At 37.9% G+C, this 17,741-nt stretch overlaps 1 long non-coding RNA gene across 1 annotated transcript; it reads right to left on the reverse strand.

Moving 5' to 3' along the window:
* Nucleotides 1-406: 406 nt before the first annotated feature.
* On the reverse strand, nt 407-17,505 carry LOC140526603 (uncharacterized). The gene is made up of 3 exons (XR_011974440.1): nt 17,406-17,505; nt 10,270-10,355; nt 407-781 (listed from the first exon to the last, which is right to left on the reverse strand). It is a non-coding gene; the product is annotated as an uncharacterized lncRNA (long non-coding RNA).
* Nucleotides 17,506-17,741: the final 236 nt, after the last annotated feature.

Genomic DNA, 17,741 nt, shown 5'->3' on the forward strand with positions numbered 1-17,741 from the left:
TACAAAGACCAAAAAAAAAAAAAAAGATTAACAGTCCCTGCTTTCCAGGAGCATGCATTTTACTTATTAAATACTTGCTTGGCATTCATAATTTTATTTGATCCTCACAATGACCCTACAAGGCACCAAGTATCCCCAGCACTACCTAAGAACTGGGTAGTTCCCACTAGTGAAGAGTTGGCCACACCTCTGTAAATTAGTCTGAGATGCTGGTTGTGTCTGAGGCACAATCTGATCCTAAGTCTTTTGGTCTTGTGAAATCATTTCTTGAGGTTATCTTTCAAGTGCGTTTGATCCCCATGTCAAAGAAGAAGCAGGCATTAATAAAAGCACTGACCTGATTCCTTCTGTACCAGTGTTGAGCTTGGAGTCAGGGTCCTAACCCTGCATCACATTTACCCTCTCTCAACCTCAATTTTCTCATCTGTAAAAAGGGAAAAATAATAGCTACTTCAAAGCATTGTGAAGAAGAAATGGTATAACATATATAAATTGCTTTGTAAACCTTTTAAAATAAAATTGATTTTAATTTTAATCTGTCTCCATTTGCCAGGAAGTGGTGGGACCAGATGCTATGATCTTAGTTGTTTTGATGTTAAGCTTCAAGCCAGCTTGTGCACTCTCCTCTTTTAGTCTCATCAAAAAAGGCTTCTTAATTCTTCACTTTCTACCATCAGAATGGCATCTGCCATCAGTCTGTGTATCTGAGATTGCTGATATTTCTACTGGCAACTTTAATCGCAGCTTTAATTCATCCATCCTTGCATTTCACATGATGTACCTGCATAAAAGTTAAATAAATAAGGTGATGATATATAGTCTTGTTGTACTCCTTTCCCAGTCTTAAACCAATCAGTTGTTCCATGTTGTTCTAACTGTTCCTTTTTGACCCACATACAGGTTCCTCAGGAGACAAATAAGATGATCTGGTATTCTCATCAGTTCAAGGACTTGCCATATTTTGTTGTGATCCACACAGTCAGAACCTTTAGTGCTACACTTTAGAACAAAGGGTAAAGAAAGAAAGAGGAAAGAAAACAGATCAGTAAAACTAACCAACACATCAGCTGATTCTGGTGGTAAATACAATGCCCCCCCAACACTGCAGGGAAGGGAAGGAGGTACATTTCCTCAATCCTTCTCTAGATTCAAGTTTATTATTATTTTTATATTTAAGTTGTTATAATCGTTGTGCACATTCTTTTCTTAGCTTGCTTTACTTCACTCAGTATACTGTCATATGTATCTCTCCATATTTCTCTGAATTTTTCATATTCATTATTTCTCACAGTAATGTTCTATTATATTCATGTACCGGAATTTGTTTAGTCATTTTCTGGTCAATGGGCATCAACTTTGTTTCAGTTCTTTACTACTCCAAAAGTGTATGTGCCAGAAAATTCTGTTCTCTGTAATACGCAGGTAGGTATATATTTTGTGCTGACTCACGTTGCCTTTCTTATTTGAAAGGCTCAAAGCTTCGGATAGACAGTGACATACTGAGAGCCATTTTCAGACTTTCAGTGTTGCCTTTTCCTGGCTCTGCTAAATGGTGCTTTGCATTAGTGCACCGAATATAGTCAAAACAAGAAATTTATATTTATATTCAAATCAATCATTGATCATCATCATAGCTGAAAATTATAGAGCACTCTGAGATTTGCAAAGCTCTTTGTATACATTATATCATTTGATACTTTCAGTAACTCTTTGAGGTAGGTATTCTTATTATCTCCATTTTACAGATAAGAAAACCACTAAGTGAAAAGGTTAAGTGATTTGTCCTGAGTCACACAGTAATTAAGTGTCTTAGATTCAAACCCAGGGCTCTTTTCTACTCCCTGATAATACATGTGTGTGTTCGTCCTTCATTGCTGAAGAAGACCATGCCATCAGAGAAATGATGCCTTCATTGCTGAAGAAGACCATGCCATCAGAGAAATGATGCCTTCATTGCTGAAGAAGACCATGCCATCAGAGAAATGATGACATGACTTACACTTGACTTTGTTTTGAGTGAGAGAGGACTGTGCAGGTCACCAGCCTCACTTCTCCTCCAGAGCCATCTGAATTCAGTGACTAGATATTGATCAGGATGACTGGAGATGACCCAGGATGAGGCAGTTAGGGTTAAGTGACTTGCCCAAGGTCACACAGCTAGTGAGTGTCAAGTGTCTGTGGTGAGATTTGAACTCAGGTCCTCCTGACTCCTGCAGTGGTGCTCTATCCACTGCACCACCTAGCTACCCAATGATAATACAAGTACAGGCCTACTGAACAGTAGAATACTGCTTTCATCTTTTTCCATGTAGCTGGACCACTCTCATTCTACCAAGTTTTAAGACTGAAATTCCTCATTGGACTTTTACAGTCCAATGGCATCCTTCCGTCATCTGTCATCTTGGTTTCATGACCTTCAGGAGTCTTCTTGTCGGCAGATGATAAGCTGCATTTCATACATGTTCGTCACCTAATTTGTCATCTGGTCCCCAGAATGGGTTTCACATCACTGTTTCAGTTGTGTGCTGGGTGACCATAAGGTTTTGCACTTTCTGTTCTGTCACAGATTGACCTTATTGTGCAGATACCAGTTTAGAAAGCATTTTATACTTAACAGTTTCTGCCCTAATCTTCATGGGCTCTTTCTTGCTCACTAACATTGAATAGATAGATGCAGCTAAAATTCTTCTGGGCAGCTTTGTTTCTTCTTGCCGATTCCTTGTAAGTGTGGTTATTCTGCCAGAGTCCACAATGACCTAAGTATGTACATTCCATTCTTTTCTCAATCTTCAAAGTGGGTAAGGTCCCTTGTGTGCAGTGTTCATTTTTCATCCATTCTCTTTTATCAAGGTTAATTTCCAATGCTGTAAGCTTTCATCTTTCTACAGCTATTGAAGTTTTTCTTAGAACTCTAAGATGGTCCTTTCAAACAAAGTACAGTCATCTGGAGAAACAGATACAAAACATTCAGCAATAAACCTAGTTTTTACAGTGTCTGTCAGTATGTGAGAGAACACTAAATTGAGTTGCCATGTACATTTTAGGGGCATCAGTATTCCTGTTGAAAATGAGCTAAGAGGCAGTGATATGGTTAAGCCCAGCAAATGGTTTGATTTCCTATTTTAGAAAACTAATTTTAAAATAAGATATAAAATTTGGTAGCATCTCATAAACTTTCATGTAACTTTATTTGTGTGCACAGAAAAGAATCTGAGAAATGTGCCATTGGAGGTTTGTCAGGAACTTTTCCTCTTAATAACATTTCTAAAGCCCCATTTTTAAATGTTAGAGAAAATGAAAAATCACTGGGATAAGAGTTAAGACACCTGGATCCTAGGCCTTGCACAGATCAGATGGACTCTTAGGGCCTTAATATCATCATCAATAAAATGAAGGGTTTGGTTGGGTTTGATAAGTCTAAATTCTTACCAACTTAAAACACAGGATTCCCCAATTCGTAGTATTCTGCTGAAGTAGAGGATTTTTGTAATTATACTTAGCTGCCACTAGGTGTCACAATTCATCTACTGGAAAATCCTTTGTGACAGCACTTACTAACATAGCTTGGAATGATAAAATAGTAAGACAGGTAATTCTCAACATGGTATCCCTGATTATGTTGATGGTATTATTAAGGTGTGAAAAAAACACTAAAAATATTTCATTTTAATTGACTTTTTTGAAAAATAAATACATATTTTTAGAAGGAAGATAAAGTATTACTATTTTCAAAAGTAGTGACTAATATAGACAATTTTAGTTGAAGAACGATAGCATACAAAAATTTACAATGAAATGTAGTTACCACAATTCAGTTTGACTTAAAATGGTGAAAGTGTTTCAAAAGCAAAAACATCCTTCCCAAAAGTGAAATGTATGGGGGGTGGGGCCGGAAATCAAGGTTACATGTGGCCCTCTGGGTCCTCAGGTATGATCCTTTGAATCCAAGTTTTACAGAACAAATTCTTTGTTTTGGATGTCATATCTAAATTCTGTTTCTATTGATAACATTTCTTTTTTTAAAAAATATATCCTACTAATAACTTATACATAAAATACATTGCCCAGTGTATCCATTCCTCTTCTCTCCCTCCCAAAGCCATCCCTAATAACAAAGTAGAAAAAAAGAAAGGTGGAGGGAAACAGGTCAGCAGAACTAACCTACAGAGACTTAGAAGACTGGGAACATGGGCTTTCTGAAGGTCACAGAATCTTAAACTCCAAGCCAAAGAACTAGAACAAACCTCTTTTTCAACCTGGACCTGACGGAGTATCCTTTCTACAATATCCTTTATGACTAGTTGTCCAGCCTGTGCTTGAAGACTTTCACTGAGGTCTCACTACCTCCTGAGGCTCTCCATTTAATAATGATGACACTAATAACATCAACAACAAAGTAGCTAGCATTTATATAGTGTCTTACAAATATTATTTCATTTTATCCTCCTGGGAGGTAGGTTGTTATTGTCTCCCTTTTAGGGATGAGGCAACTGAGGCAGACAGGTTAAGTGACTTACCTAGGGTCACACAGCTAGTCAGTGTCTGAAGCTATATTTGGACTGAAGTTTCCCTGACTCCCATTCTATCCTTCAGGCCATCTAACTGCCAAATTAAACAGAACCAGTGAGAAAGCCAAAGGGTAGGAAGACAGGCACTGCAAAGATTATGCCCTAGTACAAGAGAATAAGATGGCAACTTGGTTTTGGAAATAGGCCCATAGTTGAAAAAAAGAGCCATTCAAAGTGGAGAAGGGCATAGAGTAGGAGGTGATGAGTAGTGATTCCTGAAGCTCAGGTAGTCGGTGTCCAGGAGGGAGAAATTAGGTCAGGAGAATATAGTCTTGTCTGCTTTACAAATAACACATGAGATTAAGATCTAGAGGAAAATGAATGCAGGTGTAATTCACCACTTACAGGTTTATCTGTGGAGCTCCCAATAGCAGGAGTGGGAGGGTCAGGAAACCATTGTAGTTTGCTACAAGGAATTAGATTGAGCTGAAGAGAGGGCTTCAATAATCCACAGGGAAAGTCAGTCCATAAACATCCATTAAGTTCCTGCTATGTGCTAGGAACCATGCTAAGTGCCGGGTATATGAAGAAAGGGAAAAGATGAGCTCTCAAGAAGCTCATCAAATGGGGGAGACAGCAAGCAAAGAATTATGTACAAATGAGGGTGCTTTGCCCTGTACCTGCACTGCTTAATTTAGTCAACAAAAAGCCAGGCAGAATTACAGTATTTAGTAATGAAATATTCATCCATCTCCTATAGTAAATGCCTCCTCATGAAGACTTATTCTGAGAGAATGATACATTATCATTTCAGTGAGTTGCTATGAAAAAAGATTAATTTGTTTTTATAACTGTCTTTACAGAATATAGAAGTTCAGTATCATCAGCGGAAGAAAATAATGTTAGGACACACTTGAAATGCATATGAATTAATGAGTTAAAGAGTGAAATGAAAGAATAACATACATATAACAGAAAATTACAGGATGTTCCAAAAGCCTTAGTGCAGTTGTAAGTTTTAAAAGCTTAACAGCTTAAGCCTTTAAACCTGCACTAAAACTTTTGGGTCACCCTCTAGGATAATTATTATTTTTACTAACAAAAAAATAACTAGGATATATTTCCTTTTTCTTGTAATACTTCTATGTTGATGCCTTTTTAAATACATATATACATATGTATATGTAAATATTTATTTTTTAATATATCAAAGTCCTGAATTTAGAGTCAGAGGACATATGACTCTGGCATGATAGAACTTAAAGTCACTAAGTCTCAGTTTCCTTTTCAGTAAAATGAGATTTGAACTAGATGACGTTAAAATTCCCTTCCAGTTAAAATCTATGATCCTACAGTCATGTGACTTCATATTTCTCTCTTTTACTCTCCCCAGTGAACTTTTTTTTTATAACAAAGATGAAAACAAGCAAGAAAGAGCAATTCTGCAAAACCAACTGACCTATCAACCATGTCTGACAATATATGCCATGATAATATATTCAATACAGTTCACACCTCCGCAATGATGGGAGAGACATTTTCTTAACTCTTATTCAGGGCCTTGTTTGTCATTATAATTAATAGATATACTTTTTAATAGGAAAATATAGAACATGAACCATGGAACATTTAGAAAGCTTGGATATTAGAGATATCTATGCAGCCTCAGATCTGGGCAGCTAGGTGGCACGGCGGGTAGAGTGCTGGACCTGGAGTCGGAGTCAGGAAGACTCCCTGACTTCAAATCTGGCCTCAGATACTTACTAGCTGTGTGCCCCTGGGGAAATCACTTAACTCTGTTTGCCTCAGTTCCTTATCTGTAAAATGAGCTAGAGAAGGAAATGGCAATCCACTCCAGTATCTCTAACTGAAGGGTCATACATGACAGAACAAAGGAGGCACAACACTGCACCTGGAGTCAGGAAGACCTGAGTTCAAATACGGCCTCTGACACTTAGTAACTTCTTGACATTGGGCCCCATTTAAAAAATCAACTTTGTCAAGATATATTCTCAACCAAAAAAACTTTCCATTATGTATAAACAACTTGGATCAGGTCCACATTAGTGCTTCTACCTAAAAAGCTAGAAGTTGAGTACTAATACATTCCAACCAATTCAATTCAATATTGTTCCATTTAGTACCAAAACTAGGAGCAATGGTTGGAAGCTTCAGGGAGGGAGATCTAGTTTTGATGTCAAGAAAACCTTGATAACAGTAAGAGCTGTCTGAAAGTGAATGAACTGGACTTGGAGGTCTGGGGCAAGAGGGGATAGAAGAAGGAGGAATAAATTCTTTACTGGAAGTCTTCAAGTTAAATGACCACTTACTGAGGAAGTGTTTAATTTGATAATCACTTACAATGCCTATGAAGTCAGGTCTATTGCCCAGTACATCAGTAAATGCAGTACAGTGGAAAGAGCATTGGCCTTAGAATCAGACAACCTGGGTTCAAATCCCACATCTGATAATTACAGCCTCTATGATCTTAGAGAAGACATTTCACCTCTTTAGGTTTCTGTTTCTTCATATGTAAAATGAGAAAAATGGACTTCTGAGGTTTTTTCCTGTTCTAGAGCTACAGTCCTATAAGTAGCTGGTATTTACCAGATCTATACCCAAAACACTACAGACAGTTCTGATATTACATCAGTGGACCATCAAGGACATGTGGGGGCAGGGGACAGAGAAGTGAGAGCAGGAGGAGGAAAAAAGGGATCCAGGGCCAGTGTCAGGGGCAGGGGAAGAGCCTGGCCAGAACTGAGTGGAACTCTTGGAGGCCATACATGTAAAGGCTGGGCATGGACACAGACAGGAGAGTGGGTACAAGCAACAGGCAGGCCTGAGGTGAGGCATGGCAGTACCAATAGTACTTGAGTGCCAACAGACGAGCACACTGGGCCTGTGGGTGGATCATTCTACTTTCACTTTAAGGGTTGTTTCTGGTGGGGTTTGTTTTGTTTTTTTGGGGTGGGGGTGGGGCAGGGAGGCCAGAGAGAGAACACGGTACAGTAAAGTTAACATAGGTAGGGGTTTTTTTGGAATGCATTATTTCTTTCAGAATTCTTTTTACATAAAGACAAATTTGTGTAATGTGTTATGCAAATTTATGTAAAAGGAGGTCTGTATTTCTCATAATGATATTCAGTCCAAGATCTGATTTTATTGATTGGACTTAAGTTATTCTTTAGATAGTGTCTAAAACATCAAAAACAAAGGTGAGGGTGGGGAATGGAATGGGGAGAAACCTTAAATTGGATCCTGAACTGAGTCCACTGCTTTAATCAATCAAAAAGAGTCTGTCAGGGGATCTGTGTAGACAGAACCTTGAACATCTAAATGTTCTAAATACAAAAGCATGATAATAAACTAGATTCTTCCATGCATAAATTATTTCCAGGTAGTAAGTTAGGCTTTTGAAGCTGGCTTCTTCTAAAGGCACCATTTATTGTGTTATTGTTGTAGTAGGTTAAATGATCAGTCTAAGTGTCCTAAAAGAATTTGTGCAACATGGAAAGGAGGTATCAACACAGAGTGTTATTTATGTTTACCCTATGAGTAAGTTACACAACCTAATTAGCCTGGTATTTTGAAAGATTACCTTTCTCATTTCTTCACATAGCAATTAAATCATTTACCTCGGCCTATCAGCCAGCAAGAAAATTGTATCTTGTATACTTATTTGTCACTATTTTGATTTATAAGTCCATGCTTAAGCTATGTGACATGTAAATGTCACCTCTCACAGTTTCAATACAGCACATCCTCTAAAAAAATTTGAATGTTTTAGTAATTCAGAGATGAGTGTTGGTCCAAAGTTAATTAGACCAAGCTCTTTCAAGGAAAGAGTATGGTTGTTGTCCTTCATCTTTGAAGAGGACCAAAAGAGAATAACCAATAGTGAACTGAAACATTGTTCTAAGTAATAAAAATGAGATTATTAAATGCCTGAGTGAATGAATGAAAAAATGAACAAATGAATGTAAAATCATTTATTAAGTACTTAAGTATCTGCAAGAAGCCTATAGGATACAAATTAGTCTACTCTAGACTATTAAAGGGCTCAAATTCCAGTGAAGGAGGCAAGACATCAGAGGATTCAGCTCAGTTAGGCAGAAAGTAAGGCCCAGTGGATCGTAGGCAGATGGCAACGCGTCTTCTTCAGCATCATTGCTAAAACCATAGGAGCAAAAATTTTGATCCCAAAGGGACCTTAGAGGACATTTAAATAAAACTTCATTTTACAAATGTAGAATCTAAGGCCAGAAAGGTAAGTTAAGTGGCTTACCCAAAGTAAAGCCAAGGTTTGAATCCAGGTATTAACTTCAAATCCAGAATTCCTTTTATTCAGTCAAGTTCTAGAGAGAGTGGTTTTCAATCCACAAATTTAATTACTAATTGCTTTATAAATCTAACACAAAGTGACAACATGTCTAGTGTAGTTAATAAAAAGATATAAATGTAAAGATGGAAATAAAAGAAGGTTGTGTGGATAATGCTATGACTAAAGAAAATGCAGTTGTAGCACTGTTCTGTGATCTAGTTTTTCAGTTATCTAAATCCAAAGTAGTATTATAACATGTAGCCTGTGTGTCAAGTGAAGATCTAAACTTTCCTATTCTTGGCAGTCATTGGGTTTCTGCCTTGGGTCATCTCAAAAAGGACTCATCTTCCTATTTCATGCCCTTCCCTTCCCTTTGCATCTATGAAAAAAATTATCTTAACTATTATTAACTCACCTCTAGCAATATTAGACTATATTCCTACAAACAGCCTAAAGCTTCCAAAGAACATAAGGTACTTATTTAGGAACTTAATAATTAGTGATTAGCCTCCAGGCTCCATGAATGCCCTTTTATTAATCCCTGAAGTGGTTTGATCTCAATCTCTACTTTTGATGCCTTCACTCACCTGAAACTTCTCTCCAAGAATACAGATAATCTCTTGGCTGCTAAATTAATGTTGATGTCGTCCTTCTTGGAACTTCTTTGAGCTTTCTGTAGCTTTTGACATTTTTGACCATCCCCTCTCTGCTCTTGAATATTCTCCCTCCCTTGGCTTCTGTGACACTAGTTTTCTCAGGTTGTCTTCTTATCTAACCACTCCTCATTTTCCCTGCCCACCTAGCACAGAGTGAATGTAATTACTAAATAGTAATTATTTCTCTTTTACCCAGGAACCCTGAGGGTCTTCCTCTCCCATTTTTATTTTTTTTTATTTTTTTCTTTTATTAAAAAGGGTCATCCCTTGAGTAGCTACTTAAGGAGACCCATTCATTGAATGGGTGTCTTGGCTTGTAGCCTTTTCAAATTGGAGAACTTGCCATCAGTGGGGTAGTTAACCTTGATGCCCTGTTCATCCTCATTGAACGCATTTGTCAACATGGCTGAAAAAATCATGCTAAAAGGCATGGGAGCAAGCCCACAGCTCTGTTTCACTCCACTGGTGACTGGGAAGGCATGAGAGCACTGTCCATTATCTACAACCTGGGCAAACATGCCATCATGAAATTGACATACAATAATAATGAACTTCAATGTTGGTGCATGACTTTCTGTTTGCAGATGATTGTGCACTCAGTGCAGCCTCTGAAGCTGAGATACAACAAATATAGATCAATTCTCTGCTGCCTGTGCTAATTTTGGCCTAATAACACCAAGAAAACACAGGTGCTCCATCAGCCACCACCACACCATCCATACGTGGAACCATCAGTTACAACAAATGGAGAAGTTTGATTGCTGTGGATAAATTCACTTACCTTGGTAGTGTATTTTCCAGGGATATACACATTGACAATGAGGTTGATGCACGCATTGCCACAGCTAGCTCAGTGTTTGGGAGGCTCTGAAGAAAAGTTGGGGAGAGAAGAGGTATTAGACTGACTGCCAAACTGAAGGTCTACAGAGCCATTGTGCTGACCTCATTGTTATATCCTTGTGAAACATGGACAATCTATCAGTGCCATGCCAGGAAACTGAATTGCTTCCATTTGAACTGTTTTAGGAAGATTCTGAGGATCACCTGGCAGGATAAGGTAGCAGACACTGAAGTCCTTGCTCGAGCTGAACTGCCAAGTATTCAAATTGTGCTTCAGAGAGCGCAACTCCCATGGGCTGGCCATGTTGTTCGAATGCAAAATGTACGCTTGCCAAAAAGACTATTTTATGGAGAACTCACATATGGTAGGCAATCACATGGTGATCAGAAGAAGAGATATAAGGACACTCTCAAGGTCTCTCTCAAGAACTTTGGATTTGACTGTGCAACATGAGAGACACTGGCACAGCAATGCTCATCATCGCGTGCCCACATCAGAAAGGGTTCTGAGTTCTTTGAGCAAAGCAGAATTGAGACAGCACAAAGTAAACACAGGATGCACAAATTTGGAATATCCACCCCAAATATTCACACGGACTATCTGTGCCCAACCTGTGGTAGAGCATTTCGAGCTCATATTGGTCTGATCAGCCACAGTTGGACACACTGAAATTTCACTTTATCATGGTGATGGTATTTTGATCCTCTTCGAAGACAAAGGACAACAACCAACCAACTTAAAGAGACCCATTCATTGAATGGGTATATCTTAGCTCACAGTGAGACTCTGATAAGACCTTAGCCTAAAATGGCCAAGGTCACACATTGCATTCTGGGCCATCTCCAGCCATCCAGAGGAATATCAGGCCACTCCAAGAGGGAGAAAGTGAGGCTGGTGACCTTGCACAGCCCTCCCTCACTCAAATCAAAGTCAACTGCAAATCATGTCATCATCTTGATGTCATGGAGAATGAAGGACAAACACAACTTTCTCAACCAACTTTGCTAAGTCTTTGTCAGTTTCCTGCCTATTATGTGCCCTCTTCTCTTCTTTCTCCATACTCTCTCCCTTGGTAATTTCATCATCGACCATGAACTCAGTTAATCATTTCCATGCAGATAATGCCCAAAGGTATATATCTAACCCTAATTTCTCTCTTAAACTCCAATTTATATCATTGACTCTCTGTGGGATAGCCCCAACTCAGGGTGTGCCCAAAACAACACTCATTATATTCCCCTTTTCCCAATCTATCCCTCTAAACTTCATTAGTTCTGTTGAGATTATCATCATTATAAGGTGCCCAAGTTCACAGTCTCACAATCATTTTTAATTCTTCTCTGTCCTTAGTTCCCATATCCAATTATTTTAAAATTCATCGTCAATTCAACTCTATAATGTCTCACATCATTTAAAAAAAATAAATGTTGTTGATTCCTTTTGTTTTTACATCAATGCCACTTATGGATATACTTGAAATTGAACCTTCCTCTTAGCTGAAAGAAGGGAGGAATTTTTAATTATCCTCTTATATTAAGATTTGTTATTACAATTGTTTAGTTTGATTTCCTTTGAGAGATATTTTCATTAATGTTATTGTAGGTGTTGTTCTGCTTCTGCTTATTTCTCATGGCAGCAGTTCAGGCAAACCTTTCCATGTTTCTTTGAATTTCTTATATTTTTCATTTCTTGTTGCACAATACTGTTCCATTGCATTAATATATCATAGTTTGTTCAGCCATTCCTCAGTTTGTGAAAACTTACTTTGTTTCTGGTTCTTCACTACAATAAAAAATGATACAATGACTATTTGGGGATATATTAGACCTTTGCTTCTGTCTTTAACCTCTTTAGGGTATATGCCCAGAATATTGACAGATCAAAGGGTAACAGCAGTTTAGTCACTTTTCTTGCTTTATTTCAGATCATTTTTCAGAATGTTGAACCAATTGACAAAGCTCCATCTACAGTGTTGTAGTGTGCCTGACTTCCCATAGTCCCTCTAGCACTAACGATTTCCTTTTTTTTTTTGCCAGATTTTCCCATTTGCTAGATATGAGGTAAAATGTAAGAGATTTGTAAATCTGTATTTCTCTTATTATTAGTGCTCTAGAGTAATCTTTTATATGGTCCTTGGTATATGACCTTCCTCCTTCAGAAAATTGTTCATAACCTTTGAACACGCATCTGTTGAAGAACTGTTGTATATTTATATCAGTAACATGTATGCTTCTTATATCAGACTTTGTAATCAGTAATGTTTGATGTAAAGATTTTTCTCTTCTGATTCTTTCAGCATTGATTTTGTGCACTTTCTTCTTTCCACTCATATGGCTACTAGTTTGATTCATTCAAGTCCTCATAATGCCTTGTTTGGACTATTGTAGAAGTCTTCTAATTGGTCTCCTGGTTTCCAGTCTTCCTTCCTTTCAATCTGCCCTCCAATTGCCAAATTGATTTTTCTAAAACAGAAATATTACCATATCTCCTTTCTACTCAAAAATTTAGGACTCCCTCTTGCCTCTAGGATACAATGCAAAATCTCCAGTGTCGCAGCTAACGCCATGGAAAATAAATGAATCAATAAGCATTTATTAAGCACCTACTGTGTACAAGGCATTATGTTATGACTATATGCATACCAAAAAAGTAAGATGGTCCTTGCCCTTCATTCTATTAGGGAATGTAGTGTTTTGACAAATAAGTGAATGCTTATAACTGAAGTTCCAGTTCTAACCTCCTTGCCACACACACAACACTCAGTGTCTTGTCTCTATGCTTTTGCACTTCATGACTCCCATGCTTTGAATGGTCCCCCTCCTCACTGCCAACTCTTAGATCTTAGGATCCCTAGTTTAAAAATCAGTTGAGCACCACCACCTTTGGCAGCTTTTCCCAGGAAGCTTTACCCCACCTTCACCACCATCACAGTGCCTTCCTTTTTAAAGCTGCCTTCCTTCTTCTCTGCATTTATCTTTCATGTACTGATTTACATATATTGTCTTCCTATTAGAATGTCTGCTCCTTGAAGGCAGGAAATATTTTTCTTTTTCTTGTCAGAGTACCTGGATCATAGTAAGCACTTAACAAATTCTTATTGATTAAATGATTGATTGTACATTTGGGATAGACATCTAAGGTTGTTGGTTTCATTACTATCTGGCTTCTTTCTTGGTTTTGTCTTGTGTGAATGTGTTTTGGATGTCTTTTCCCATATTCTGCCTATATTGTAACTATTTTCTATTTTTTATGTTGACTAGCTCAGTGAAAATGTATGGTTAGTTTTCTCCTCATTTCCTTTTCAGAGTCTGTAATTCTGTGAAAGTTAAGTTTTTTCACATCCGTATCATGGAAGCAATAGCATACTCTATATCAGGAGTTTTTGAACTTTTTTTTGTGTCTTGGATCCCTTTGGCAGTCTGGTGAAGCCTATGAACTCTTTCTCAGAATAATGTTTTTAAATTCATAAAATTAACTACATAAGATTACAAAAGAAACCAAATATTAAAATACAGTAAGTTAACAGACCCTAGGTTAAGAACCCCTGCTCCAAATACATGTTCTGTTTCCCTTCCCCAGCAAAGAAGATTCTCATATCTGTATGCTACAAATTCATGTTGATATTTAAATCACTAACTTAGAAGTTACTCTATTAATGCTGTTCTTTACTCTTTTGTCCCACTTCTCAGATTTTATATGCATAGTCATGGTTCTTGACTTGTCTCCTATTAACCAATGAACCTGCATCATAATTTTATCAGCAACTTTCCTGACCATTTTGTACCCAAGGTCTGTAAAGGCCAATTTACTTATTTTACTGACTTTACTTAGTAATATATCAAAATCACTCCAAGTGCTGCAGAACCAGTCCTATTATTGCTGAACTCCATTAATGCTAGTACCCTTCCTCTGTTGATTAGCTCCAATTTATCCTATCTATATCCATGTATATATATTTGTATATACATGTATAATATATATTGGGACAGCTAGGTGGCACAGTAGATAAAGTATCACACCTCATCTTCTTCAATTCAAATCTGGCCTCAGACACTTAATAGCTGTGTGATTCTGGGCAAGTCACTTAACCATGTTTGTCTCAGTTCCTCGTCTGTAAAATGATCTAGAGAAGGAAATGCCAAACCTCTCCAGTATCTTTGCCAAGGAAATCCCATATGGGGTCATGAAGAGTCAAACACAACTGAAATATGACTGAACAACTGAAAATAATATCTATTGTTTATCCTGGGTGTTTTCATTTTGTTTCTTCCCCTTTAGATTGTGAGCTCCCTGAAGACAAGTACAATCTTTCTTTGTATCTCAGTGCTTAGCACAGAGCCTGGCACATAGTAGGCACTTAATAAATGCTTGTCTACTGACTAACTTACTGAGCCAGGATCTTAGTGGCAGTGGTTTAGCCTGCTGGTTCAGGCCACTTCTTCTGCCTCCCATAGACCACGATTCTACTACAACCAGACCAGTTTGTCTGCATAAAACATTTTGTAAAATTTAAATTACTAGGGGTAGTAGGTGGTGCAATAGATAGAACACTGGCTCTGGAATAAGGAGGGGGAGGGCCTTAGTTCAAATCCAGCCTCAGACACTTACTATGTGACCCTGGGCAAATCATTTAACTCTGATTGATTAAACAAAACTAAATTACTACATGAATATCGCGTCTTTATTTTTGGAGGTGTAAGTCCTGGCCGGGGGTCAGTACGCTGCTTTTCCTTTGGAAGTACCAAGTGATGGTCTAGCTAAAGTAGCCTACGAGGTGTCCCCTGGATGTGATGTGTCATGTCCCACTGTCTGCTTTTCCACGTACCTCATGTTTGGAATGCTATTCTTCCTTATTTTCACTTTTTGGAATTGCAGGCTCCCTTCAAGGCTTAGCTCAGGTGCTACCTTCTACATAAAGCCTTTCCTAATCTCTTGTTCCCTATTTATTGGTGCTCACCCCCTACCAAAATGGCTTCATCTTAATTTTGTATACACACACATTACTTACTTCCTGTGTACGTTATTTTCCCCATTAGAATGTAAACTCATAGTAGAGACTCCATTATTTGTTGTTGTTCAGCCATATCCGACTCTTTGTGTCCCCATTGGGGATTTTCTTAGCAAAACTGCTAGAATGGTTTGCCATTTCCTTCCCCAGCTTACTTTGCAGATAAGGAAACTGAGGCAAACAGGGTAAAGTGACTTGTACAGGATCACACATCTGAGACTGTATTTGAACTCATAACGATGAGTCTTTCTGATACCAAGCCTAGTGCCCCATTGTCTTTGTATCCCTAGTGCCTAACAGTATCTTTCATATAATAGGCACTTTAAAAATGTCCATTGAATTCCTAAATGAATGGCCAACTAATTAAAAGAAGTGTTTTGCCTTCCAGACTTGGAATGACAACACTTGATTGGTTGTATCACTCTCCCCCTGCATGTTTTTCATTAAAAAAAATTTTTTTCTCCATGCATTTCAAATGTGTTTTGTTGTTCCTGGTAGCTTTATTTTAATACATGCAACTTGTCCTATCATAGTATATAACTATGTTGCCCTGGAGAGTAGAAATTTCCAAGTATTAAAAATTGATGCATTTATTAAAAATTAATCATTTCTGACGACCCCTCCCTAACCGCAGCCCTATATTTTTGCATGCTAGGTAGCTGTGAATTCCAGACAAATAAAAGTTTAATAATATAGATCTGTGGTTGGATCTTCCCTGGACTTTAGTTCCTTAACTCTAAAATAAAGTGGTTGGCTTAGAGTTTAATTATTAACTATTCTAACTGTAACGATAGATGAATCTATGCTAGAAAACTGTAGGAAAATCCATGTTTGTGAAAAAGTTCATCTGTTTTCCAGAGCTGTATTTATCAATGTTGTGATCCTTTGATCTTAATGCATGGTCCTTGGGAGTTCACTGACAACTAGAGCAAGGATTCTCTATGCTTTGAGGTTCAGCTCTTAGAAAGTCATTTTAGACCTTTCCATTGTTGAAATAATCATTTGCCTGGATATCATCAAATCAAGAGGGAAAGAGCACAATCATCAATTTATTAGGTAACTACTCCACTGTTATTATTATATACCTGTAGCTCTCTGATTGAACTAAGGAGAGTATAAAAACAGTGTAGCCATTCCCTCACTTAATAAAGCACCTGCCACATTTATGACTATCTTTTTAGTTCTAGAAAGCAAGAAGTATTCTCCAAACCATAAATATTTCCTTTTTAGTGTGAAAAGTTACTGGATTTATGCAGAAATTTTGCACTAATGGTTTCTCCAAAATAGTTATGGGGCATACAAAAAATTTCTATCATTCACCTAGTTAGCTGGGCAGTTGGTTGTTGTGCTTCATGTATCTGGTCACCACTCCTCTTAGTCATCAGTAGCTCCCTATTGCATATCGAGATAATTTGTATTTGTATTTCTTTACTTGGCATTCAGAGCCTTCCACATCTAGCACAGTCTGACACTTTTTCAGTCTTATCTCATATCACCTCCCTCCTTAAAAAAAAAGAAAACAAAAAAACATTTCTATGAGAACCTGTGTGACATAGTAGATAGAGGGTCAGCCCTGAAGTCAGGAAAAGCTGGACTTAAGACCTGCCATGCATTCATAACATATAGTTGTATGATAACAGGCAAGTCACCGCTTCCCAATGCCCCCAGTCAACTCTCTAAGACTATAAATTACAGATAACTTGCTGTTCTACATCCATGGAGGTAGTCCCCCTATCAGATGAAATCGTACATCTGAGCAAAATAAATAAATATGAATGAATGAATGAATGAAAAAGCATGTATTTATGAACTCCCTTTGTGTCAAGCACTGTGCTAAATACTGAGGATACAAATATAAGTGGACAAGATGGTCCCTGCCATGCAGGAGTTTGCTTTTTGAAAGGGGAGAACAACACATGCAGGTGTGGTGGTGATGCAAGAGTGCTCTGGATTGGGAAGTCAGAGGAAATCATTATTGGAGTCATAAGGCAACTGAATGACTCCTTTCCAGTAATGACTGTTCTGATGAGATCTCCAAGCAAAATACACAAATCCAACATTCCCATACCTTCCAGGTTTTCCTCATGCTGTTGTTATTTCTGGAATGTCTTCTCTCCTCCTGTTTTCCCTGAGCAATTTCCTTTTGTGCTTACCTCCTCCCAGAAGCCTTCCCTCAACAGCCCCACCCCCACCTCCTGAGAGTTCTAATGACCTTCCTCCTCATAATGCTGTACCCTTTATCATAGTTATTTGGATTCTCTTATTACTAGGAAGTAAGCTTCATGATGAAGGCAGAGAGGGACGCTTATCTATACTCTGCATTTTAGCAGTGTGATCCTGGACAAGTCACTTAACCCAGTTTTCCTCAGTTTCTTCTTCTGTAAAATGACCTAGAGAAGGAAAT

The sequence above is a fragment of the Notamacropus eugenii genome, chromosome 2 (assembly GCF_028372415.1).
Source record: "Notamacropus eugenii isolate mMacEug1 chromosome 2, mMacEug1.pri_v2, whole genome shotgun sequence".
NCBI classification, from domain to species: domain Eukaryota; kingdom Metazoa; phylum Chordata; class Mammalia; order Diprotodontia; family Macropodidae; genus Notamacropus; species Notamacropus eugenii.